The sequence below is a fragment of the Pseudophryne corroboree genome, chromosome 6 (assembly GCF_028390025.1).
Source record: "Pseudophryne corroboree isolate aPseCor3 chromosome 6, aPseCor3.hap2, whole genome shotgun sequence".
NCBI lineage: Eukaryota > Metazoa > Chordata > Amphibia > Anura > Myobatrachidae > Pseudophryne > Pseudophryne corroboree.
This window is the reverse complement of record NC_086449.1, coordinates 772188102-772213660: the sequence shown is the minus strand read 5'-3', so window position 1 is coordinate 772213660 and position 25559 is coordinate 772188102. Positions and strand designations below refer to the sequence as shown.

The 25559-nt window shown below is 47.9% G+C and overlaps 1 protein-coding gene across 1 annotated transcript in view; it reads right to left on the bottom strand.

The window, feature by feature from the left end:
* The window catches only part of SYNPO (synaptopodin), a 156139-nt gene extending 130968 nt beyond the window's left edge, over nucleotides 1-25171 (bottom strand). The window contains exon 1 of the mRNA XM_063928656.1: nucleotides 25070-25171. The gene's annotated coding sequence lies outside the window, so the exon portion shown is untranslated. The remainder of the gene's footprint in view (nucleotides 1-25069) is intronic.
* Between the last annotated feature and the right edge of the window lie 388 nt (nucleotides 25172-25559).

Sequence of the window (25559 nt, the reverse complement as noted above, 5' to 3'; positions counted from 1 at the left end):
GTGACTTTTGGAATCCAAAAAAAAAAACTACATTGAGATCCCAAGTGCCACTGGAGGCACAAAAGGAGGCTGTATATGCAGTACCCCTTTTACAAACGTCTGAACTTCAGGGACTGAAGCTAGTTCTTTTTGGAAGAAAATTTGACAGGGCCGAAATTTGAACCTTAATGGACCCCAATTTCAGGCCCATAGACACTCCTGTTTGCAGGAAATGTAGGAATCGACCCAGTCGAATTTCCACCGTCAGGTCTTACTGGCCTCGCACCACGCAACATATTTTCGCCAATTGCGGTGATAATGTTTTTGCGGTTACATCCTTCCTGGCTTTGATCAGGATAGGGATGACTTCATCCGGAATGCCCTTTTTCCTTCAGGATCCGGCGTTCAACCGCCATGCCGTCACACGCAGCCGCGGTAAGTCTTGGAACAGACAGGGTCCTTGCTGGAGCAGGTCCCTTCTTAGAGGTAGAGGCCACGGATCCTCCGTGAGCATCTCTTGAAGTTCCGGTTACCAAGTCCTTCTTGGCCAATCCGGAGCCACGAATATAGTGCTTACTCCTCACCATCTTATCAATCTCAGTACCTTGGGTATGAGAGGCAGAGGAGGAAACACATACCCTGACTGGTACACCCACGGTGTTACCAGAGCGTCTACAGCTATTGCATGAGGGTCCCTGGACCTGGCGCAATACCTGTCGAGTTTTTCCCAACGGTTTATAATCCTGTGGAAGACTTCTGGGTGAAGTCCCCACTCTCCCCGGGTGGAGGTCGTGCTGAGGAAGTCTGCTTCCCAGTTGTCCACTCCCGGAATGAATACTGCTGACAGTGCTATCCCATGATTTTCCGCCCAGCGAAGAATCGTTGCAGCTTCTGTCATTGCCCTTCTGCTTCTTGTGCCACCCTGTCTGTTTACGTGGGTGACTGCCGTGATGTTGTCCGACTGGATCAACACCGGCTGTCCTTGAAGCAAAGGTCTTGCTAAGCTTAGAGCATTGTAAATGTCCCTTAGCTTCAGGATATTTATGTGAAGTGATGTCTCCAGGCTTGACCATAAGTCCTGGATATTCCTTCCCTGTGTGACTGCTCCCCAGCCTCGCAGGCTGGCATCCGTGGTTACCAGGACCCAGTCCTGAATGCCGAATCTGCGGCCCTCTAGAAGATGAGCACTCTGCAACCACCACAGGAGGGACACCCTTGTCCTTGGTGACAGGGTTATCCGCTGATGCATCTGAAGATGCGACCCGGACCATTTGTCCAGCAGGTCCCACTGGAAAGTTCTTGCGTGGAATCTGCCAAATGGGATTGCTTCGTAGGAATCCCCCATTTTACCCAGAACCCTTGTGCATTGATGCACTGAGACTTGGCTCGGTTTGAGGAGGTTCCTGACTAGCTCGGATAACTCCCTGGCTTTCTCCTCCGGGAGAAACACCTTTTTCTGGACTGTGTCCAGGATCATCCCTAGGAACAGAAGACACGTCGACGGAACCAGCTGCGATTTTGGAATATTGAGAATCCAATCGTGCTGCCGCAACACTATCTGAGATAGTGCTACACCGACCTCCAACTGTTCCCTGGATCTTACCCTTATCAGGGAATCGTCCAAGTAAGGGATAACTAAAATTCCCTTCCTTCGAAGGAACATCATCATTTCGGCCATTACCTTGGTAAAGACCCGGGGTGCCGTGGACCATCCCTACGGCAGCGTCTGAACTGATAGTGACAGTTCTGTACCATAAACCTGAGGTACCCTCGGTGAGAAGGGTAAATTTTGACATGAAGGTAAGCATCCTTGATGTCCCGAGACATCATGTAGTCCCCTTCTTCCAGGTTCGCAATCACTGCTCTGAGTGACTCAATCTTGAATTTGAACCTCTGTATGTAAGTGTTCAAAGATTTTAGATTTTAGAATCGGTCTCACCGAGCCGTCTGGCTTCGGTACCACAATAGTGTGGAATAATACCCCGTTCCCTGTTGCAGGAGGGGTACCTTGATTATCACCTGCTGGGAATACAGCTTGTGAATGGCTTCCAAAACTGCCTCCCTGTCCGAGGGAGACGTCGGTAAAGTCGACTTTTGGAAACGGCGAGGGGGAGACGTCTCGAATTCCAATATGTACCCCTGAGATATTACCTGAAGGATCCAGGGGTCTACTTGCGAGTGAGCCCACTGCGCACTGAAATTCATTGAGAACGGGCCCCCACCGTGCCTGAGCTTGTAAAGCCCTAGCGTCATACTGAGGGCTTGGCAGAGGCTGGAAAGGGTTTCTGTTCCTGGGAACTGGCTGATCTCTGCAGCCTTTTTCCTCTCCCTCTGTCACGAGCAGAAAAGAGGAACCTTTTGTCCGCTTGCCAACAAAGGACTGCGCCTGATAATACGGCGTCTTATTTTGAGAGGCGACCTGGGGTACAAACGTGGATTTCTCAGCTGTTGCCGTGGCCACCAGGTCTAAAAGACCGACCCCAAATGTCCCCTTTCAAAGGCAATACTTCCAAATGACGTTTGGAATCCGCATCACCTGACCATTTTACTGGTAGAATTGGACAACGCACTTATACTTGATGCCAGTCGGCAATTATTCCGCTGTGCATCATGCATATATAGAAATGCATCTTTTAAATGCTCTATAGGCAATAATATACTATCCTTATCTAGGATATCAATATTTCCAGTCAGGGAATCCGACCATGCCAACCCAGCACTGCACCTCCAGGCTGAGGCGATAGCTGGTCGCAGTATAACACCAGTATGTGTGTAAATACCTTTTCTCTAACGTCCTAGTGGATGCTGGGGACTCCGAAAGGACCATGGGGAATAGCGGCTCCGCAGGAAACTGGGCACAAAGTAAAAGCTTTAGGACTAGCTGGTGTGCACTGGCTCCTCCCCCCATGACCCTCCTCCAAGCCTCAGTTAAGATTTTGTGCCTGAACGAGAAGGGTGCAATCTAGGTGGCTCTCCTGAGCTGCTTAGAGTAAAAGTTTAAATAGGTTTTTTTATTTTCAGTGAGACCTGCTGGCAACAGGCTCACTGCATCGAGGGACTAAGGGGAGAAGAAGCGAACTCACCTGCGTGCAGAGTGGATTGGGCTTCTTAGGCTACTGGACATTAGCTCCAGAGGGACGATCACAGGCCCAGCCATGGATGGGTCCCGGAGCCGCGCCGCCGGCCCCCTTACAGAGCCAGAAGAGTGAAGAGGTCCGGAAAATCGGCGGCAGAAGACGTCCTGTCTTCAATAAGGTAGCGCACAGCACCGCAGCTGTGCGCCATTGCTCTCAGCACACTTCACTCTCCGGTCACTGAGGGTGCAGGGCGCTGGGGGGGGCGCCCTGGGACGCAATGAAAATACCTTAAATGGCTAAAAATACATCACATATAGCTCCTGGGCTATATGGATGTATTTAACCCCTGCCAGTTTTCCACAAAAAAGCGGGAGAAAGGCCGCCGAAAAAGGGGCGGAGCCTATCTCCTCAGCACACAAGCGCCATTTTTTCCTCACAGCTCCGTTGGAGGAAGGCTCCCTGACTCTCCCCTGCAGTCCTGCACTACAGAAACAGGGTAAAACAAGAGAGGGGGGGCACTAACTTGGCATATTAATATATACAGCAGCTATATTAGGGAAAAACACTTATATAAGGTTATCCCTATATATATATAGCGCTCTGGTGTGTGCTGGCAAACTCTCCCTCTGTCTCCCCAAAGGGCTAGTGGGGTCCTGTCCTCTGTCAGAGCATTCCCTGTGTGTGTGCTGTGTGTCGGTACGCTGTGTCGACATGTATGAGGAGGAAAATGGTGTGGAGGCGGAGCAATTGCCTGTGGTAGTGATGTCACCCCCTAGGGAGTCGACACCTGACTGGATGGTCTTATGGAAAGAATTACGTGATAGTGTCGGCACTTTACAAAAGACTGTTGACGACATGAGACAGCCGGCAAATCAGTTAATACCTGTACAGGCGTCTCAAACACCGTCAGGGGCTATAAAACGCCCGTTACCTCAGGTCGATACTGACACGGACACTGACTCCAGTGTCGACGGTGAGGAAACAAACGTATTTTCCAGTAGGGCCACACGTTACATGATCACGGCAATGAAGGAGGTTTTGAACATTTCTGATACTACAAGTACCACAAAAAAGGGTATTATGTGGGGTGTGAAAAAACTACCCGTAGTTTTTCCTGAATCAGATGAATTAAATGAGGTGTGTGATGAAGCGTGGGTTTCCCCCGATAAAAAACTGCTAATTTCTAAAAAATTATTGGCATTATACCCTTTCCCGCCAGAGGTTAGGGCGCGTTGGGAAACACCCCCTAGCGTAGATAAGGCGCTCACACGCTTATCAAAACAAGGGGCGTTACCGTCTCCTGATACGGCCGCCCTCAAGGAACCAGCTGATAGGAAGCTGGAAAATATCCTTAAAAAGTATATACACACATACTGGTATTATACTGCGACCAGCAATCGCCTCAGCCTGGATGTGCAGTGCTGGGGTGGCTTGGTCGGATTCCCTGACTGAAAATATTGATACCCTGGACAGGGACAATATATTATTGACTATAGAACATTTAAAGGATGCATTTCTATATATGCGAGATGCACAGAGGGATATTTGCACTCTGGCATCAAGAGTAAGTGCGATGTCCATTTCCGCCAGAAGAGGATTATGGACGCGACAGTGGTCAGGGGATGCGGATTCCAAACGGCATATGGAAGTATTGCCGTATAAAGGGGAGGAGTTATTTGGGGTCGGTCTATCGGACCTGGTGGCCACGGCAACGGCTGGAAAATCCACCTTTTTACCCCAAGTCACCTCACAGCAGAAAAAGATACCGTCTTTTCAGGCTCAGTCCTTTCGTCCCCATAAGGGCAAGCGGGCAAAAGGCCACTCATATCTGCCCCGGGGCAGAGGAAGGGGAAAAAGACTCCAGCAAACAGCCTCTTCCCACGAACAGAAGCCCTCCCCCGCTTCTGCCAAGTCCTCAGCATGACGCTGGGGCCTTACAAGCGGACTCAGGCACGGTGGGGGCCCGTCTCAAGAATTTCAGCGCGCAGTGGGCTCACTCGCAAGTGGACCCCTGGATCCTGCAGGTAGTATCTCAGGGGTACAAATTGGAATTCGAGACGTCTCCCCCTCGCCGGTTCCTGAAGTCTGCTTTACCAACGTCTCCCCCCGACAGGGAGGCGGTATTGGAAGCCATTCACAAGCTGTATTCCCAGCAGGTGATAATCAAGGTACCCCTCCTACAACAGGGAAAGGGGTATTATTCCACGCTGTTTGTGGTACCGAAGCCGGACGGCTCGGTGAGACCCATTTTAAATCTGAAATCCTTGAACACTTACATAAAAAGGTTCAAGTTTAAGATGGAGTCACTCAGAGCAGTGATAGCGAACCTGGAAGAAGGGGACTATATGGTGTCTCTGGACATCAAGGATGCTTACCTCCATGTCCCAATTTGCCCTTCTCACCAAGGGTACCTCAGGTTTGTGGTACAGAACTGTCACTATCAGTTTCAGACGCTGCCGTTTGGATTGTCCACGGCACCCCGGGTCTTTACCAAGGTAATGGCCGAAATGATGATTCTTCTTCGAAGAAAAGGCGTCTTAATTATCCCTTACTTGGACGATCTCTTGATAAGGGCAAGGTCCAGAGAACAGTTAGAGGTCGGAGTAGCACTATCTCAAGTAGTACTACGACAGCACGGATGGATTCTAAATATTCCAAAATCGCAGCTGATTCCGACGACACGTCTGCTGTTCCTAGGGATGATTCTGGACACAGTACAGAAAAAGGTGTTTCTCCCGGAGGAGAAAGCCAAGGAGTTATCCGACCTAGTCAGGAACCTCCTAAGACCAGACCAAGTGTCAGTACATCAATGCACAAGGGTCCTGGGAAAGATGGTGGCTTCTTACGAAGCGATTCCATTCGTCAGATTCCACGCAAGAACTTTTCAGTGGGATCTGCTGGACAAATGGTCCGGATCGCATCTTCAAATGCATCAGCGGATAACCCTGTCTCCAAGGACAAGGGTGTCTCTCCTGTGGTGGTTACAGAGTGCTCATCTCCTAGAGGGCCGCAGATTCGGCATTCAGGATTGGGTCCTGGTGACCACGGATGCCAGCCTGAGAGGCTGGGGAGCAGTCACACAGGGAAGAAATTTCCAGGGCTTGTGGTCAAGCATGGAAACGTCACTTCACATAAATATCCTGGAACTAAGGGCCATTTACAATGCCCTAAGTCAGGCAAGAACTCTGCTTCAGGGTCAGCCGGTGTTGATCCAGTCGGACAACATCACGGCAGTCGCCCACGTAAACAGACAGGGCGGCACAAGAAGCAGGAGGGCAATGATGGAAGTGGCAAGGATTCTTCGCTGGGCGGAGAATCATGTGATAGCACTGTCAGCAGTGTTCATTCCGGGAGTGGACAACTGGGAAGCAGACTTCCTCAGCAGACACGATCTTCACCCGGGGGAGTGGGGACTTCACCCAGAAGTCTTCCACATGATTGTGAACCGTTGGGAAAAACCAAAGGTGGACATGATGGCGTCCCGCCTCAACAAAAAACTGGACAGATATTGCGCCAGGTCAAGGGACCCTCAGGCAATAGCTGTGGACGCTCTGGTAACACCGTGGGTGTACCAGTCAGTGTATGTGTTCCCTCCTCTTCCTCTCATACCAAAAGTACTGAGAATCATAAGAAGGAGAGGAGTAAAGACTATACTCGTGGCTCCGGATTGGCCAAGAAGGACTTGGTACCCGGAAATTCAAGAGATGCTCACGGAAGACCCGTGGCCTCTACCTCTAAGAAAGGACCTGCTCCAGCAGGGACCATGTCTGTTCCAAGACTTACCGCGGCTGCGTTTGACGGCATGGCGGTTGAACGCCGGATCCTGAAGGAAAAAGGCATTCCGGATGAAGTCATCCCTACCCTGATCAAAGCCAGGAAGGATGTAACCATACAACATTATCACCGTATTTGGCGAAAATATGTTGCGTGGTGCGAGGCCAGGAAGGCCCCTACAGAGGAATTTCAACTGGGTCGTTTCCTGCATTTCCTGCAAACAGGACTGTCTATGGGCCTCAAATTAGGGTCCATTAAGGTTCAAATTTCGGCCCTGTCAATATTCTTCCAAAAAGAACTGGCTTCTGTTCCTGAAGTTCAGACGTTTGTCAAGGGAGTACTGCATATACAGCCTCCTTTTGTGCCTCCAGTGGCACCTTGGGATCTCAATGTAGTTTTGGGATTCCTAAAATCACATTGGTTTGAACCACTCACCACTGTGGACTTAAAATATCTCACATGGAAAGTGGTAATGCTGTTAGCCCTGGTTACAGCCAGGCGTGTCTCAGAATTGGCGGCTTTATCCTATAAAAGCCCTTACCTAATTTTTCATACGGACAGGGCAGAATTGAGGACTCGTCCTCAATTTCTCCCTAAGGTGGTTTCAGCATTTCACTTAAACCAGCCTATTGTGGTGCCTGCGGCTACTAGGGACTTGGAGGATTCCAAGTTGCTGGACGTAGTCAGGGCCCTGAAAATATATGTTTCCAGGACGGCTGGAGTCAGGAAATCTGATTCGCTGTTTATCCTGTATGCACCCAACAAGCTGGGTGCTCCTGCTTCTAAGCAGACGATTGCTCGTTGGATTTGTAGTACAATTCAGCTTGCACATTCTGTGGCAGGCCTGCCACAGCCAAAATCTGTAAAAGCCCATTCCACACGGAAAGTGGGCTCATCTTGGGCGGCTGCCCGAGGGGTCTCGGCTTTACAACTTTGCCGAGCAGCTACTTGGTCAGGGGCAAACAGTGAACACGTTTGCTAAATTCTACAAATTTGATACCCTGGCTGTGGAGGACCTGGAGTTCTCTCATTCGGTGCTGCAGAGTCATCCGCACTCTCCCGCCCGTTTGGGAGCTTTGGTATAATCCCCATGGTCCTTTCGGAGTCCCCAGCATCCACTAGGACGTTAGAGAAAATAAGAATTTACTTACCGATAATTCTATTTCTCGTAGTCCGTAGTGGATGCTGGGCGCCCATCCCAAGTGCGGATTGTCTGCATTACTTGTACATAGTTATTGTTACAAAAATCGGGTTATTGCTGTAGTGAGCCATCTTTTCTAGAGGCTCCTCTGTTATCATGCTGTTAACTGGGTTCAGATCACAAGTTGTACGGTGTGATTGGTGTGGCTGGTATGAGTCTTACCCGGGATTCAAAATCCTTCCTTATTGTGTACGCTCGTCCGGGCACAGTATCCTAACTGAGGCTTGGAGGAGGGTCATGGGGGGAGGAGCCAGTGCACACCAGCTAGTCCTAAAGCTTTTACTTTGTGCCCAGTCTCCTGCGGAGCCGCTATTCCCCATGGTCCTTTCGGAGTCCCCAGCATCCACTACGGACTACGAGAAATAGAATTATCGGTAAGTAAATTCTTATTTTTTTGGATACCCTCCTGCTTTCTATCAGCAGGATCCTTAAGGGCGGCCATCTCATGAGAGGGTAGAGCCCTTGTTCTTACAAGCGTGTGAGCGCCTTATCCCCCCCCGGGGGTGTTTCCCAATGCATCCTAACCTCTGGCGGGAAAGGGTATGCAGCCAATACTTTTTAAGAAATTATTAATTGTTATCGGGGGGAAACCCACGCATCATCACACATTTTATTTCTCAGATTCAGGAAAACTACAGGTAGTTTTTCCCTCACCGAACATAATACCCCTTTTTTGGTGGTACTCGTATTATCAGAAATGTATAAAACATTTTCCATTGTCTCAATCATGTAACGTGTGGCCCTACTGGAAATCACGGTTGTCTCTTCACCGTCGACACAGGAGTCAGTATCCGTGTCGGCGTCTGTATCTGCCATCTGCCTGACGGCCTATGAGACGTCTGGACAGGCACAAGCTGAGTAGCCGGCTGTCTCATGTCAACCACTGTTTTTTTATATAGAGCTGACACGGTCACGTAATTTTCAACAGTACATCCACTCAGGTGTCGACCCCCTAGGGGGTGACATCACTGTTACAGACACTCTGCTCCGACTCCACATCATTTTCCTCCTCATACATGTCGACACACACGTACCGACACCCAGCACACACACAGGGAATGCTCTGATAGAGGACAGGACCCACTTAGCCCTTTGGGGAGACAGAGGGAGAGTTTGCCAGCACACACCAGAGCGCTATATATGTATAGGGACAACCTTACAATAAGTGTCTATCCCTTATAGCTGCTTATATCTGTTATTTTGCCAAATAAGTGCCCCCCTCTCTTTTTTACCCTGTTTCTGTAGTTGCAGGATGCAGGGGAGATTCTGGGAGCCTTCCTACCAGCGGAGCTGTGTGGGGAAAATGGCGCTGTGTGCTGAGGAGATAGGCCCCGCCCCCTTCACGGCGGGCTCTTCTCCCGCTTTTTACTGGAAAACTGGCAGGGGTTAAATACATCCATATAGCCCAGGAGCTATATGTGATGTATTTTTCGCCAACTAAGGTAAATTCATTGCTTCCCAGGGCGCCCCCCCCAGCGTCCTGCACCCTCAGTGACCGGAGTGTGAAGTGTGCTGAGAGCAATGGCGCACAGCTGCAGTGCTATGCGCTACCTTATGAAGACAGGAAAGTCTTCTGCCGCCGATTTATGGACCTCTTCTTGCTTCAGCATCTGTAAGGGGGCCGGCGGCGCGGCTCCGGGACCCATCCATGGCTGGGCCTGTGATCGTCCCTCTGGAGCTAATGTCCAGTAGCCTAAGAAACCCAATCCACTCTGCACGCAGGTGAGTTCACTTCTTCTCCCCTTAGTCCCTCGATGCAGTGAGCCTGTTGCCAGCAGGTCTCACTGAAAATAAAAAACCTATTTAAACTTTTACTCTAAGCAGCTCAGGAGAGCCACCTAGATTGCACCCTTCTCGTTCGGGCACAAAATCTAACTGAGGCTTGGAGGAGGGTCATAGGGGGAGGAGCCAGTGCACACCAGCTAGTCCTAAAGCTTTTACTTTGTGCCCAGTCTCCTGCGGAGCTGCTATTCCCCATGGTCCTTTCGGAGTCCCCAGCATCCACTAGGACGTTAGAGAAATAACTCTTAATAATAGTAATAATTTGAGGTTACAAAATCTACCTGTTCGGATTCCTTACAATATAGACATGCATGCTAGTACTTATAGTTCCACAGCAGCAGGTGAACCACATGTCTCAGCCTGACTGTACTGTAGCTACAGTTCTATACCTTGTGCCTGTAAATAATATTCTGTGATGCCCTATATCATCCTATGATATACAGTACTACCCATTAGGACGGGTTGTGGTTGCGTGGCCGGCACACGAGATCCCGTCAGCAGAATGCCGGTGGAGTGCGCAACAAAGCCCCTAACGGGTTCGCTGCACTCGCCACAGGTTCTATTCCCACTCTACGGATGACCTTTTCGTGCGTCAACCTTTGCCACGTCGACCTAATGCATGTCGACCAATACTGGTCGACCTAATGAGTGTCGATCTAAAGACCAGATACTGTGTAATTATATTGCTTCATTACACGTTACACAGTGCTGTAATCTTTGCCAGTATATAGTTTTTTTGTAATACCATTTATTATTAACATATATAGTGCCAGTATATTCTGCTGTGCTTTACAATTGGGAACTAAACAGTAATGAAATGAGACTGGGTAATAACAGACAGTCAGAGAGGTAAGAGGGCCCTGCTCGCTCGTAAGCTTGCACTCTATATGATAAAAGGAATACATGAGTATAAGTGCCACCCAGAGTATTGCATGGAAGACTGCAGGGGTATATAAAGTGCATTGCTTTGCCACATCTTATACAACCTATGCTCCTACCTAGGGCTCAATGTGCACAAACATATTTTTGTTTTGTTTCGTTTGTTTCAACAAATGGAGGTCGCACAAATAATATATTGCCTAGGAGCCTATGGGGGTCATTCCGACCCGTTCGCACGCAGCGGTTCTTCGCTGCGGAGCGAACCGGTCGGAAATGCGCTGGTGCGGTGGTCACTTTGCGCTCACGCGTCGTTGCCTGGCAACGTCGCTGCCAATGGCAAATGTGATCGCAGCGGCGATCGCAAGAAGATGGACAAGCGGGAGGCGTTCCGGGGCGGATACTTACCGTTTCCAGCTGTTTTCGGGGAGTGGTATGAGAAGCGCAGGCATGTCCAGGAGAACGGAGGGCGGATGTCTGACGTCACAGCCGGGACCTTCATCGCTGGATCCGTCGCACAGGGTAAGTATGTCCAGGGCTGGTCTTGTTTTGAGTGAAACTTTTTTAGCATAGCAGAACTACACAAGCGATCGCAGCCCTGCTATGCTAAAATACACTCCCCCATAGGTGGAGATTAGTTGATCGCACCAGCAGCAAAAAGTTGCTTGGTGCGATCAACTCGGAATAACCCCCTATGAGCAGGGTGTTATACCGGCTCTGCTAGCTATAACTCTGTTACCCTATTTTCTGATATGGCAGTATAGCTCCCTGGCAAGTAACATCCACCCCGAGCCATACCCTTATATGTGCCCCCGACCAAGCAAACCATGCTCCTACTTGCCCGCCAGAAAACATGACTCTTGCTGTGTGCCATCTCATCTAATACTCTATGCCACCCTACCAAACCTACCAACACTCGAGGGCAAACATTTGGCACATAAGAGGCCAATGCCCAGCTCAAACACCCCGTGCCGTTCTTTGGTAAAACGACATGCACAAAAATGGCCATCATAAAAACAGGGTATTGTTGCTACATGCAGGTGTTTTGATGGGTGATCCCTGAGAGAAAAGGACAACGACACCATTAAATAATTCACACTACTACTGATCTAAAAACTTTCATTTTGTTTAGATTCTCTTCATGGTCCTCAAGTTCACTCTTGTGTTGCACCAAACAGTCGTTTCAAGAGCATCCTACACTATACAGTCCATCTAGTTCAATCTATGGGGGAGATGTACTAAGCCTTCAAGAATGATAAACTGGAGAGAGATAAAGGGGGAGATTTATTAAAGCTTGGAGAGAGATAAGTGCAGAGAGATAAAATGGGCCATTCTTAGTTGATCGTAGCAATTTAGCACAGTTACGATCATCTTCCCAGACATGCGGGGTACGCCCAGCACAGGGCTAGTCCACCCCGCATGTCAGTCGTCGTCCCCCTTCCCCCGCATGAGTACAAAAGCTGAAGAGTAACTCCCGGCCAGCGCAGCTCCTGCGGCTGGCCGGGAGTTACTCGTCGCTACCCCGGGTCGCAGCGGCTGCATGTGATGTCACACAGTCGCTGTGGCCCACCCCGAAAACGGTGGCCAAATGCCTCCGTGCCGCCCCCTCCCACCCAGCGACCGCCTCTGCCTGTCAATCAGGCAGAGGCAATCGCTAGGTAGCGACGGACTTCGGCCGTCTGGCATTCGCGGGCGCACTGCGGCGCCGGCGCATGCGCAGTTCCGACTTGATCGCTGCGCTGCGAACAACTGCAGCGTGCGATCGGCTCGGAATGACCCCCAAAGTAAACAACCCATCAGCTCCTGTCATGTTACAGGCTGTGTGTTTGAAAAATGACAGTTAGGAGCTGATTGGTTGATACTTTATCTCTCTCCAATTTATCAGTCTCCAAATTTTGATAAATCTTCCCCTTTGTACCAACCAATCAGCTCCGCACTGCCATGTTACAGGATGTGTTTGAAAAATGACAGTTAGGAGCTGGTTGGTTGGTACTTTATCTCCGTCCCCTTAATCCCGCCCCAAGGCTTAGTACATATACCTCTCTTCTATCTCTTTTCACTTTATCACTCTCCAAGGCTTAGTAAATCTGCCCCTAAATCTAGATGCCGATTTGCCCTCATGGTTTATGCAAAAGTGTCCTTCCTGACCCGATCATTTGTGTTTATAGTTGAGACTTACATAACTGACCCTCTATTACAATGCCATCATTTATGGGCTAGTGCCTTTTGAATGCATTAACATAGGCACATATTTATATAGTGTTGTATACTGTTGTTTGTGTTGTTGCTAGGTTACCTGAGTTTCCGATAAGTGCATGAGGGAGTAGTTGGAGAATTTAGCAAATCTGCCTCCATTTATCTAGATTATGACTGTTCATAATGTCAGTATTCTCCTATACCAATGATAAGGGAACACGGAACACAGGAGCGGTAATATCTATTTATGATCGTTCTGCAAGTGTGAAGAGAAGCAGGAAAATATTCAGCGGCAGGACAGGTGCAGCAGGATAGCAGGGTATTTGGCTGTACAGTAGGTATTACATCTTCCAATAGAACCAAAATTAATATAATAGGATAATAAGGATATCAGTCTAAAAATGGTATACACATACACATTCAGACAAAAGGGTTGGCTGGTAACTGGACTGCAGCAATGACAGGATATTGTCTACAGTGAGTGCAATAGGGACGTGCGGTGAGGTAAATTTCTCAGGAGGCACTGGTTAGTACCAGAGCCGGATTTACACACAATATATGAGCCAAATGGTGCATGTGGGCATTATACACAGGTGCAGAGGTATAAACTCCTGGAAATTCTTTTTACTCCAGAGATTTGACTATAAAAATGATTAGAATAATACAAAGAAGATATTTTTAACATATTCTTTGTATTTTTCATATACTTTATACAGTAAAAACTCTAGCACAGACGTTAGTATGACAGGAAAGGCTCTGCCTCACCTGCCTCACCCCACCGCACGTCACTGGAGTGCAATCCACCTTTGTTGCCATGGTAGCGTGTCACCATCTGCTCAATATGGCAGTGTCACCTGTCTGAAACGTGAGATAAGAACCATCCAGCTTTTAATTTAACAAATAAATGGAGATCTCAAATTTCAACGGCCATTGGGGCCAATGTATTAAGCTTTGGAGAGTGATAATGTGGAGAGTACCAACCAACCAGCTCTTAACTCATTTTTCAAACACTTCCTTTAACATGGCAGTTAGGAGCTGACTGGTTGCTAGTTTATCTCTCTTTGCTTTATTACTCACCAAGGCTTAGTACATCTGCCCCTAGTAAAGCAACAGAAGTTCCAGGGGTGCTGTGTCTTTAATTTAGGAAAACTAAAGCAAGGTACACATCAGAACAAGGTTGTATCCCAGCTGATGGCACGAGTGATGGAATGAGATGTTGGTCGCCTGTACACACTGAACGAATTAGCGCGCAACTGAGCGCTATATAATTTATGGCCACATTCATGGCTGCATTTCAGCAAATGGTGTTGGAGATTTGGTCAAGATTACTGGTGTCCATCATGCAATACCATGAGGGAGGTGTCTGATTGGCTCCAAATTTATTCTGCTGTAATACAACAACCCAAAACATACAGCCAATGTAATTAAGAACTATCTTCAGCGTAAAGAAGAAAAAGGAGTCCTGGAAGAGGTGATATGGCCTCACAGAGCCCTGATCTCAACATCATCGAGTCTGTCTGGGATTACATGAAGAGACAGAAGCATTTGAGCAAGCCTACATCCACAGAAGATCTGTGGTTAGTTCTCCAAGATGTTTGGAACAACCTCCCTGTCAAGTTCCTTCAAAAACTGTGCGCAAGTGTACCTAGAAGAGTTGATGAGGTTTTGAAGGCTAAGGGTGGTTACACCAAATATCGATTTGATTTAGATTTCTCTTCTGTTCATTTACCTTGGAGTTTGTTATTTGCTAAAAATAAACTATTAACACTTCTGATTTTGAAAGCATTCTTACCTTGCAGCATTTTTTCCACACCTGCCTAAAACTGTTGCACAGTACCGTATATATATATATATATATATATATATACATACAGGGTCCAGTCATATTATTATTATGACCGCCAGTTAATAGCCAGAGTAGCCACCGTGTGTAGCACGGACAGCAGCTAGATGTTTGCTGAACATCCCCAGGTTCCTTTTGACAGTGAGCTGCTCCACTGCTGTAGCATGTCGGTCGGCCCTCACGCACCTTCGTAGCTGACGTTCAAATCTCACATCAATGGCACGTGGTGCTCCGCAGTTTCCATGTCTGTTAGTCACAATGGTGCCATTTGACCAGTCACGATACACCTTCACAGGGCCGAAACTAGGATTTCTGTCACCCGGGGCAAGGTAGTCATTTGACACCCCCCCCCCCCCCCCCCCGCCCCCGCAAAAAATAAATAAAATTATTTTACAATAAATAAATAAAAATAATAAAATAAAAAATAAATAAATAAATAAATGAATAAAAATATTATATATATATATATATATATATCTCTTTCAGAACTTTTTAACCTGAAAAACTGCCTTTTCTAACATAAATTTCATATCCAGGAAAAAGTGTCCCCATTTTACACATTGCGGCAGGAAAAAGTGTCCCCATTTTACACATTGCGGCAGGAAAAAGTGTCCCCATTTTACACATTGCGGCAGGCACGTGTCCCCATTTTACACAGTAAGCTGGCAAGTGTCCCCATTTTACACAGTACGCTGGCAAGTGTCCCCATTTTACACATTGCGGCAGGCACAGGTCCCCATTTTACACAGTACGCAGGCACAGGTCCCCATTTTACACAGTACACTGGCAAGTGTCCCCATTTTACACAGTACGCTGGCACAGGTCCCCATTTTACACAGTACGCTGGCACAGGTCCCCATTTTACACAGTACGCTGGCACAGGTCCCCATTTTACACATTACGCTGGCACAGGTCCCCATTTTACACAGTACGCTGGCACAGGTCCCCATTTTACACAGTACGCTGGCACAGGTCCCCATTTTACACAGTACGCAGGCACAGGTCCCCATTTTACACAGTACGCAGGCACAGGTCCCCATTTTACACAGTACGCAGGCACAGGTCCCCATTTTACACAGTACGCTGGCACAGGTCCCCATTTTACACAGTACGCTGGCACAGGTCCCCATTTTACACAGTACGCTGGCACAGGTCCCCATTTTACACAGTACGCTGGCACAGGTCCCCATTTTACACAGTACGCTGGCACAGGTCCCCATTTTACACATTACGCTGGCACAGGTCCCCATTTTACACAGTACGCAGGCACAGGTCCCCATTTTACACAGTACGCTGGCACAGGTCCCCATTTTACACAGTACGCTGGCACAGGTCCCCATTTTACACAGTACGCTGGCACAGGTCCCCATTTTACACAGTACGCTGGCACAGGTCCCCATTTTACACAGTACGCTGGCACAGGTCCCCATTTTACACAGTATGCTGGCACAGGTCCCCATTTTACACAGTACGCTGGCACAGGTCCCCATTTTACACAGTACGCTGGCACAGGTCCCCATTTTACACAGTACGCTGGCACAGGTCCCCATTTTACACAGTACGCAGGCACAGGTCCCCATTTTACACAGTACGCAGGCACAGGTCCCCATTTTAAACATTACGGCAGGTGGTGGGGAGAGGGAGGGAGAGAGAGAGAGAGAGAGAGGAAGGGAGAGGGGCTGACTTACATTTGAAGCGGTTCTCGCCGCTCTTCAGCCGCCTCTCCCTCCTCGTCTGCGCGGCTCCGGGCTCCCCCTTCAGTTCTCCCTCCTCCGGCGGGGTTTCGTTGAATGACGCGTTTGCGCCGTGACGTCACGACGCAATCGCGTCATTCCGCGAAACCCCGCCCCCCGAGCTGGGCACTCGGGAGAAGGGGGTTTAAAAGTGCCGCGGCGGTGTTTGGGGGTCTCGGCGCCCCCTCCAATCCGGCGCCCAGGTCGCCTGCCCCCCTAGCCCCCCCCTAGTTTCGGCCCTGACCTTCACCACAGCAGCACGCGGACAGGTCACACACTGCGCTGTGTCAGAAATACTACCACCCTTGGCCCGAAAGGCAAAAATCATCCCTCATTGCAACTCAGATAAAACTGCCCTTTTACCCTTGACTGCAATGAGTGATATGTGTGCAGATGGCCTATCGCACACCCTATATACCCACCATGCCAACGCATGACTATGTGTAATCCGGCACAACCACTTACCCATAAATACCTGAACTAGGTGCCTTCACCGTAGGTAACAGCAAGCAATGCCAGGAGGTGCGGCATAGTTTCAGTGCTATAATCAAAGCTCACTGTCATCAGGGATGTAAATAAATAAAGCCACTGGTTAGGTCAACGTTTCAGGGACACCTCCCTTTTATCAAGACACAGTGTCAGTGTCTTGATAAAAGGGAGGTGACCCTGAAACGTCGACCTAACCAGCGGCTGTGTTGTCTAAATCATTTCTGAGTGCCACCATTTTTTCCATTTTGTATGCTCATGTGAGGGGTTGCGCACCGGACCAAGTTGCTTTGTTTGTTCAAAGTGTGAGTGCCGGACATATTGTGTATCTATATATACAGTATATATATATATATATATATATATATATATATATTATTGAACATTTCCAGGTTAATGCTCACACTCTCAATGTCATTGAAGTAATATGACAATGTTTTTGTTGTTACATGGTTGCCAGGTTAAAAACATATTTCTGTGTCATAAATGTACAAGTGACACATACGCCCTTAGTATGATTGGACTAACAGTAAAGGCTAAATATAAACTGTATACTGTATATAATTGTGACATGAAATAAATGTGAAATTGGTTTGTGCCTCTGCGATGTCCCAGGCTCCTACTCACACAGTATTGTAGGTCACATTCTCATATATATGTAAGGGGAGCCCATACAATCAACAGCCACAAACAAACTCTACAACTCTGGGGCTCCATAACAGCCTGGGATATCACAGAATGAGATAAATGGGTATAAAGTAAACCACACTTATTATGCAGTGCGGGATCTGATCTGGATCCCGGCTGTCGGAATCCCGTCAGTCGAAATGATGACGCCCGAATACTGACACTGATCAGATTGCCGGCGCCAGTATCACGACAAGGTTTACAATTTTTGGGATCTATTTAATAAGCCTTGGATGGAGGTAAAGTCCACGGAGATAAAGTACCAGCCAATCACATTGTATCTGCCATGTTACAGGCTGGGTTTGAAAAAATAAGAATTTACTTACCGATAATTCTATTTCTCGTAGTCCGTAGTGGATGCTGGGACTCCGTAAGGACCATGGGGAATAGCGGCTCCGCAGGAGACAGGGCACAAAAGTAAAGCTTTAGGATCAGGTGGTGTGCACTGGCTCCTCCCCCTATGACCCTCCTCCAAGCCTCAGTTAGGATACTGTGCCCGGACGAGCGTACATAATAAGGAAGGATTTTGAATCCCGGGTAAGACTCATACCAGCCACACCAATCACACCGTACAACTTGTGATCTGAACCCAGTTAACAGTATGATAAAACGTAGGAGCCTCTGAAAAGATGGCTCACAACAATAAACAACCCGATGTTATTGTAACAATAACTATATACAAGTATTGCAGACAATCCGCACTTGGGATGGGCGCCCAGCATCCACTACGGACTACGAGAAATAGAATTATCGGTAAGTAAATTCTTATTTTCTCTGACGTCCTAAGTGGATGCTGGGACTCCGTAAGGACCATGGGGATTATACCAAAGCTCCCAAACGGGCGGGAGAGTGCGGATGACTCTGCAGCACCGAATGAGAGAACTCCAGGTCCTCCTAAGCCAGGGTATCAAATTTGTAGAATTTAGCAAACGTGTTTGCCCCTGACCAAGTAGCTGCTCGGCAAAGTTGTAAAGCCGAGACCCCTCGGGCAGCCGCCCAAGATGAGCCCACTTTCCTTGTGGAATGGGCTTTAACAGATTTTGTCTGTGGCAGGCCTGCCACAGAGTGTGCAAGCTGAATTGTACTACAAATCCAACGAGCAATCGTCTGCTTAGAAGCAGGAGCACCCAGCTTGTTGGGTGCATACAGGATGAACAGCGAGTCAGATTTTCTGACTCCAGCCGTCCTGGAAACATATATTTTCCGGCCTTGACAACGTCTAGCAACTTGGAGTCCTCCAAGTCCCTAGTAGCCGCAGGCACCACAATAGGTTGGTTCAGGTGGACGCTGAAACCACCTTAGGGAGAAACTGAGGACGAGTCCTCAATTCCGCCCTGTCCGAATGGAAAATCAGATAAGGGCTTTTACAGGATAAAGCCGCCAATTCTGACACGCGCCTGGCCCAGGCCAGAGCCAACAGCATGACCACTTTTCCTGTGAGATATTTTAACTCCATAGATTTAAGTGGGTCAAACCAATGTGACTTTTGGGACCCAAAAACTACATTGAGATCCCAAGGTGCCACTGAAGGCACCAAAGGAGACTGTATATGCAGTACCCCTTTTACAAACGTCTGAACTTCAGGGACTGAAGCTAGTTCTTTTTGGAAGAAAATTGACAGAGCCGAAATTTGAACCTTAATGGACCCCAATTTCAGGCCCATAGACACTCCTGTTTGCAGGAAATGTAGGAATTGTCGAATTTCCTCCGTCGGGCCTTACTGGCCTCGCACCACGCAACATATTTTCGCCAAATGCGGTGATAATGTTTTGCGGTTACATCCTTCCTGGCTTTGATCAGGATAGGGATGACTTCATCCGGAATGCCTTTTTCCTTCAGGATCCGGCGTTCAACCGCCATGCCGTCAAACGCAGCCGCGGTAAGTCTTGGAACAGACAGGGTCCTTGCTGGAGCAGGTCCCTTCTTAGAGGTAGAGGCTACGGATCCTCCGTGAGCATCTCTTGAAGTTCCGGTTACCAAGTCCTTATTGGCCAATCCGGAGCCACGAATATAGTGCTTACTCCTCTCCATCTTATCAATCTCAGTACCTTGGGTATGAGAGGCAGAGGAGGGAACCCATACACTGATTGGTACACCCACGGTGTTACAAGAGCCTTTACAGCTATTGACTGAGGGTCCCTTGACCTGGCGCAATACCTGTCGAGTTTTTCCCAACGGTTTATAATCATGTGGAGGACTTCTGGGTGAAGTTCCCACTCTCCCGGGTGGAGGTCGTGCTGAGGAAATCTGCTTCCCAGTTGTCCACTCCCGGAATGAATACTGCTGACAGTGCTATCACATGGTTTTCCGCCCAGCGAAGAATCCTTGCAGCTTCTGCCATTGCCCTCCTGCTTCTTGTGGCACCCTGTCTGTTTACGTGGGTGACTGCCGTAATGTTGTCCGACTGGATCAACACCGGCTGACCTTGAAGCAGAGGTCTTGCTAAGCTTAGAGCATTGTAAATGGCCCTTAGCTTCAGATATTTATGTGAAGTGATGTCTCCAGGCTTGACCATAAGCCCTGGATATTCCTTCCCTGTGTGACTGCTCCCCAGCCTCGCAGGCTGGCCTCCGTGGTCACCAGGACCCAGTCCTGAATGCCGAATCTGCGGCCCTCTAGAAGATGAGCACTCTGCAACCACCACAGGAGGGATACCCCTGTCCTTGGTGACACGGTTATCCGCTGATGCATCTGAAGATGCGACCCGGACCATTTTTCCAGTAGGTCCCACTGGAAAGTCCTTGCGTGGAATCTGCCAAATGGGATTGCTTCGTAGGAAGCCACCATTTTTACACAGAACCCTTGTGCATTGATGCACTGAGACTTGGCTCGGTTTGAGGAGGTTCCTGACTGGCTCGGATAACTCCCTGGCTTTCTCCTCCGGGAGAAACACCTTCTTTCTGGACTGTGTCCAGGATCATCCCTAGGAACAGAAGACAAGTCGTCGGAACCAGCTGCGATTTTGGAATATTGAGAATCCAATCGTGCTGCCGCAACACTACCTGAGATAGTGCTACACTGACCTCCAACTGTTCCCTGGATCTTACCCTTATCAGGGAATCGTCCAAGTAAAGAATAACTAAAATTCCCTTCCTTCGAAGGAATATCATCATTTCGGTCCTTACTTTAGTAAAGACCCGGGGTGCCGTGGACCATCCCTACGGCAGCGTCTGAACTGATAGTGACAGTTCTGTACCATAACCTGAGGTACCCTTGGTGAGAAGGGTAAATTTTTTGACATGAAGGTAAGCATCCTTGATGTCCCGAGACATCATGTAGTCCCCTTCTTCCAGGTTCGCAATCACTGCTCTGAGTGACTCAATCTTGAATTTGAACCTCTGTATTCAAAGATTTTAGATTTAGAATCGGTCTCACCGAGCCGTCTGGCTTCGGTACCACAATAGTGTGGAATAATACCCCGTTTCCTTTTGCAGGAGGGGTACCTTGATTATCACCTGCTGGGAATACAGCTTGTGAATGGCTTCCAAAACTGCCTCCCTGTCAGAGGGAGACGTCGGTAAAACCGACTTTTGGAAACGGCGAGGGGGAGACGTCTCGAATTCCAATTTGTACCCCTGAAATATTACCTGAAGGATCCAGGGGTCTACTTGCGAGTGAGCCCACTGCGCACTGAAATTCATTGAGAACGGGCCCCCACCGTGCCTGAGCTTGTAAAGCCCTAGCATCATACTGAGGGCTTGGCAGAGGCGGGAAAGGGTTTCTGTTCCTGGGAACTGGCTCATCTCTGTAGCCTTTTTCCTCTCCCTCTGTCACGAGCAGAAAAGAGGAACCTTTTGTCCGCTTGCCAACAAAGGACTGCGCCTGATAATACCGCGTCTTATTTTGAGAGGCGACCTGGGGTACAAACGTGGATATCCCAGCTGTTGCCGTGGCCACCAGGTCTGAAAGACCGACCCCAAATGCCTTTTTTAAGGCAATACTTCCAAATGCCGTTTGGAATCCGCCTCACCTGACCACTTTACTGGTAGAATTGGACAACGCACTTATACTTGATGCCAGTCGGCAATATTCCGCTGTGCATCTCGCATATATTTTAAATGCTCTATAGGCAATAATATACTGTCCTTATCTAGGATATCAATATTTCCAGTCAGGGAATCCGACCACGCCAACCCAGCACTGCACATACAGGCTGAGGCGATTGCTGGTCGCAGTATAACACCAGTATGTGTGTAAATACATTTTAGGATACCCTCCTGCTTTCTATCAGCAGGATCCTTAAGGGCGGCCATCTCAGGAGAGGGTAGAGCCCTTGTTCTTACAAGCGTGTGAGCGCCTTATCCCCCCTAGGGGGTGTTTCCCAACGCACCCTAACCTCTGGCGGGAAAAGGTATACTGCCAATAACTTTTTAGAAATTATCAATTGTTATCGGGGGGAAACCCACGCATCATCACACACCTCATTTTATTTCTCAGATTCAGGAAAACTACAGGTAGTTTTTCCTCACCAAACATAATACCCCTTTTTGGTGGTACTCATAATATCAGAAATGTGTAAACATTTTCCCTTGCCTCAATCATGTAACGTGTGGCCCTATTGAAAATCACGGTTGTCTCTTCACCGTCGACACAGGAGTCAGTATCCGTGTCGGCGTCTGTATCTGCCATCTGAGGTAACGGGCGCTTTAGAGCCCCTGACGGCCTATGAGACGTTTGGACAGGCACAAGCTGAGTAGCCGGCTGTCTCATGTCAACCACTGTCTTTATACAGAGCTGACACTGTCACGTAATTTTCAACAGTACATCCACTCAGGTGTCGACCCCCTAGGGGGTGACATCACGATTACAGACAATCTGCTCCGTCTCCACATCATTTTTCTCCTCATACATGTCGACACAAACGTACCGACACACAGCACACACACAGGGAATGCTCTGATAGAGGACAGGACCCCACTAGCCCTTTGGGGAGACAGAGGGAGAGTTTGCCAGCACACACCAAAGCGCTATAAACTGTATAGGGACAACCTTATAATAAGTGTCTATCCCTTATAGCTGCTTATATATATTTTTAGCCAAATAAGTGCCCCCCCTCTCTGTTGTACCCTGTTTCTGTAGTGCAGTGCAGGGGAGAGTCTGGGAGCCTTCCTACCAGCGGAGCTGTGTGGGAAAATGGCGCCGTGTGCTGAGGAGATAGGCCCCGCCTCCTTCTCGGCGGGCTCTTCTCCCGCTTTTATCTGGAAAACTGGCAGGGGTTAAATACATCCATATAGCCCAGGGGCTATATGTGATGTATTTTTTGCCATAGGAGGTATTTACATTGCTGCCCAGGGCGCCCCCCCCCAGCGCCCTGCACCCTCAGTGACCGCAGTGTGAAGTGTGCTGGGAGCAATGGCGCACAGCTGCAGTGCTGTGCGCTACCTTAATGAAGACAGGAACGTCTTCTGCCGCCGATTTCTGGACCTCTTCACTCTTCAGCATCTGTAAGGGGGCCGGCGGCGCGGCTCCGGGACCCATCCAGGCTGTACCTGTGATCGTCCCTCTGGAGCTAATGTCCAGTAGCCAAGAAGCCCAATCCACTCTGCACGCAGGTGAGTTCGCTTCTTCTCCCCTTAGTCCCTCGATGCAGTGAGCCTGTTGCCAGCAGGTCTCACTGAAAATAAAAAACCTATTTAAACTTTACTTCTAAGCAGCTCAGGAGAGCCACCTAGCCTGCACCCTTCTCGTTCGGGCACAAAAATCTAACTGAGGCTTGGAGGAGGGTCATAGGGGGAGGAGCCAGTGCACACCACCTGATCCTAAAGCTTTACTTTTGTGCCCTGTCTCCTGCGGAGCCGCTATTCCCCATGGTCCTTACGGAGTCCCAGCATCCACTTAGGACGTCAGAGAAATGACAGTTGGGAGCTGATTGGCTGGTACTTTATCTCCATCCCAGGCTTAGTAAATAGATCCCTTGAGACAGCATCAGAATAATTTGGTTTTCAATATTTTATGTCCATCCTCTAACTTCAGCTTACTTTCCACAGTAATACTGGAGGTGGGTGTGTTGGATATAGAGGCACGGCCATGTGCAGGACACAATCTGTAATTTACGGTACATTATTTCACAATGTCTTCTACTGAGACTATTAATACAACCATGGACAACGTAGTCTAGGTAAGAGGGAAGTTCTGAAAGTGTAACCTATCACTAATCATTTCATACACCTTGATGTAATCGTTTGATATTTCTTCTATGTCACTCCACTTCCAGAACAGCGAGACAAAGAGAGTGAATAAGAACACAAACAGCACACCACCTAAGCACACACAGGTAGCTATTTACAGTATATCACTGATTGGGAGCTGTACAGTCCGGGGAGTGAGATTCCACTGCATGGGAAAACGTTCTCAGAGGCTGGGATATCTGTATGTTACAATACGTCCTCTTATAATAACTCTCATGCACCAGAATAGAACTGTATCTGCTGTATATAATCCATGCACATATATCAATCACAATCATCTGCTTACACTGTATCATTTACATACACACCTAGGTTTACCGTTCTGTGCTTAAATATTTGGGACAAGACATTACATTATTGCACGTAGATAGATAGATAGATAGATAGATAGATAGATAGATAGATAGATAGATAAATAGATAGATAAACAATAGAAGAGTTGTTCACACATTCATTTGTTTATATATAGAGAGGGAAAGAGGAAAAGGTACATATATATATATACACACACACATAAATAAAAAGAAGAAAAGGTATATGTATATATATATATATATATATATATATATATATACACCCACACACATAAATAAAAAAAAAGGGAAAGGTAATAAGGTACAGTATATATATATATATATATATATATATATATATATATATATATATACACACCTGTATGGTGCACGCGCGTATACTTGGAAATTTGAAGAGGATAGGATATCTTCTCTCTATCTATCTATCTATCTATCTATCTATCTATCTATCTATCTATCTATCTATCTATCTATCTATCTATCTATCTCCATCATACACATTTCCATTCAGCGATAGCCTCCCCCTAATACAAGGTACACCTTGGGTCTCTGCACACACTGACCAGTACTGGTGGAATATGGAGATCATTGAAGAATTGACATTATCACTAGACAATGAAGTTACTTCCTAACTCTTTCACACAAGACAACTGACAGCGATGTGCACAGTACAACAGTAGTATTCATGATACTGATGACAGAGAAAGCCATTTACATTTCTATTTATTGAAACATCTGTTTCATCACTGACCTGTGTCACCATGTGAAAATGTCACACTTCATTACAAAAGTTACACAAAGTGATAGTGTTGCACAAAGTGTAGTCAGTGCTGTGTCCTGTACACTCCGTGTATTCCTGTCATGCATGGATCCCACCAGTCTATGTTGTCACTGCATCACTGTGATGTATCTCTCCCCCCCTCAGGGACTTACCTTCTCTGCTGAATCCTGCACAAGGCAATCCACTGTCCCTGCACCTATCCACATTGAGCTGGGTCCTGCTGCTGCTGCCTCCCAGCCCTGCACTCTCTCCCTCTCTGTCACTCTGCAGTGCAGCCCCAGGCTCAGGAAGAAGGCAGGAAGAGGGTGCACTGAGGAGGAGAGAAGGAGGTGTGGAGAGGGGAGTTTATTAAACAGAGCACCTATTGTCTGCAAACCCCAGCATATGGTATATTTCATACATATTGAAGGCATTAGGCTGCTATATGTTTCCAGAAGTCAGTGGGCTTGGATGCAGAAGCAGAATATGGGGATCAGTGGGAAAAAAGTTCAGACTTTTTGCTAAGATGATCCCCCAGTTCCAGGCAGCAGTGTGCTGTTACTGTAATGTCTAATATAATGGTGTAATATAGAATATAACGCATCCTTAGTGGGGATAGTGATTATTACAAATAACTAAAAGACAAAACAATTTTACTTACAG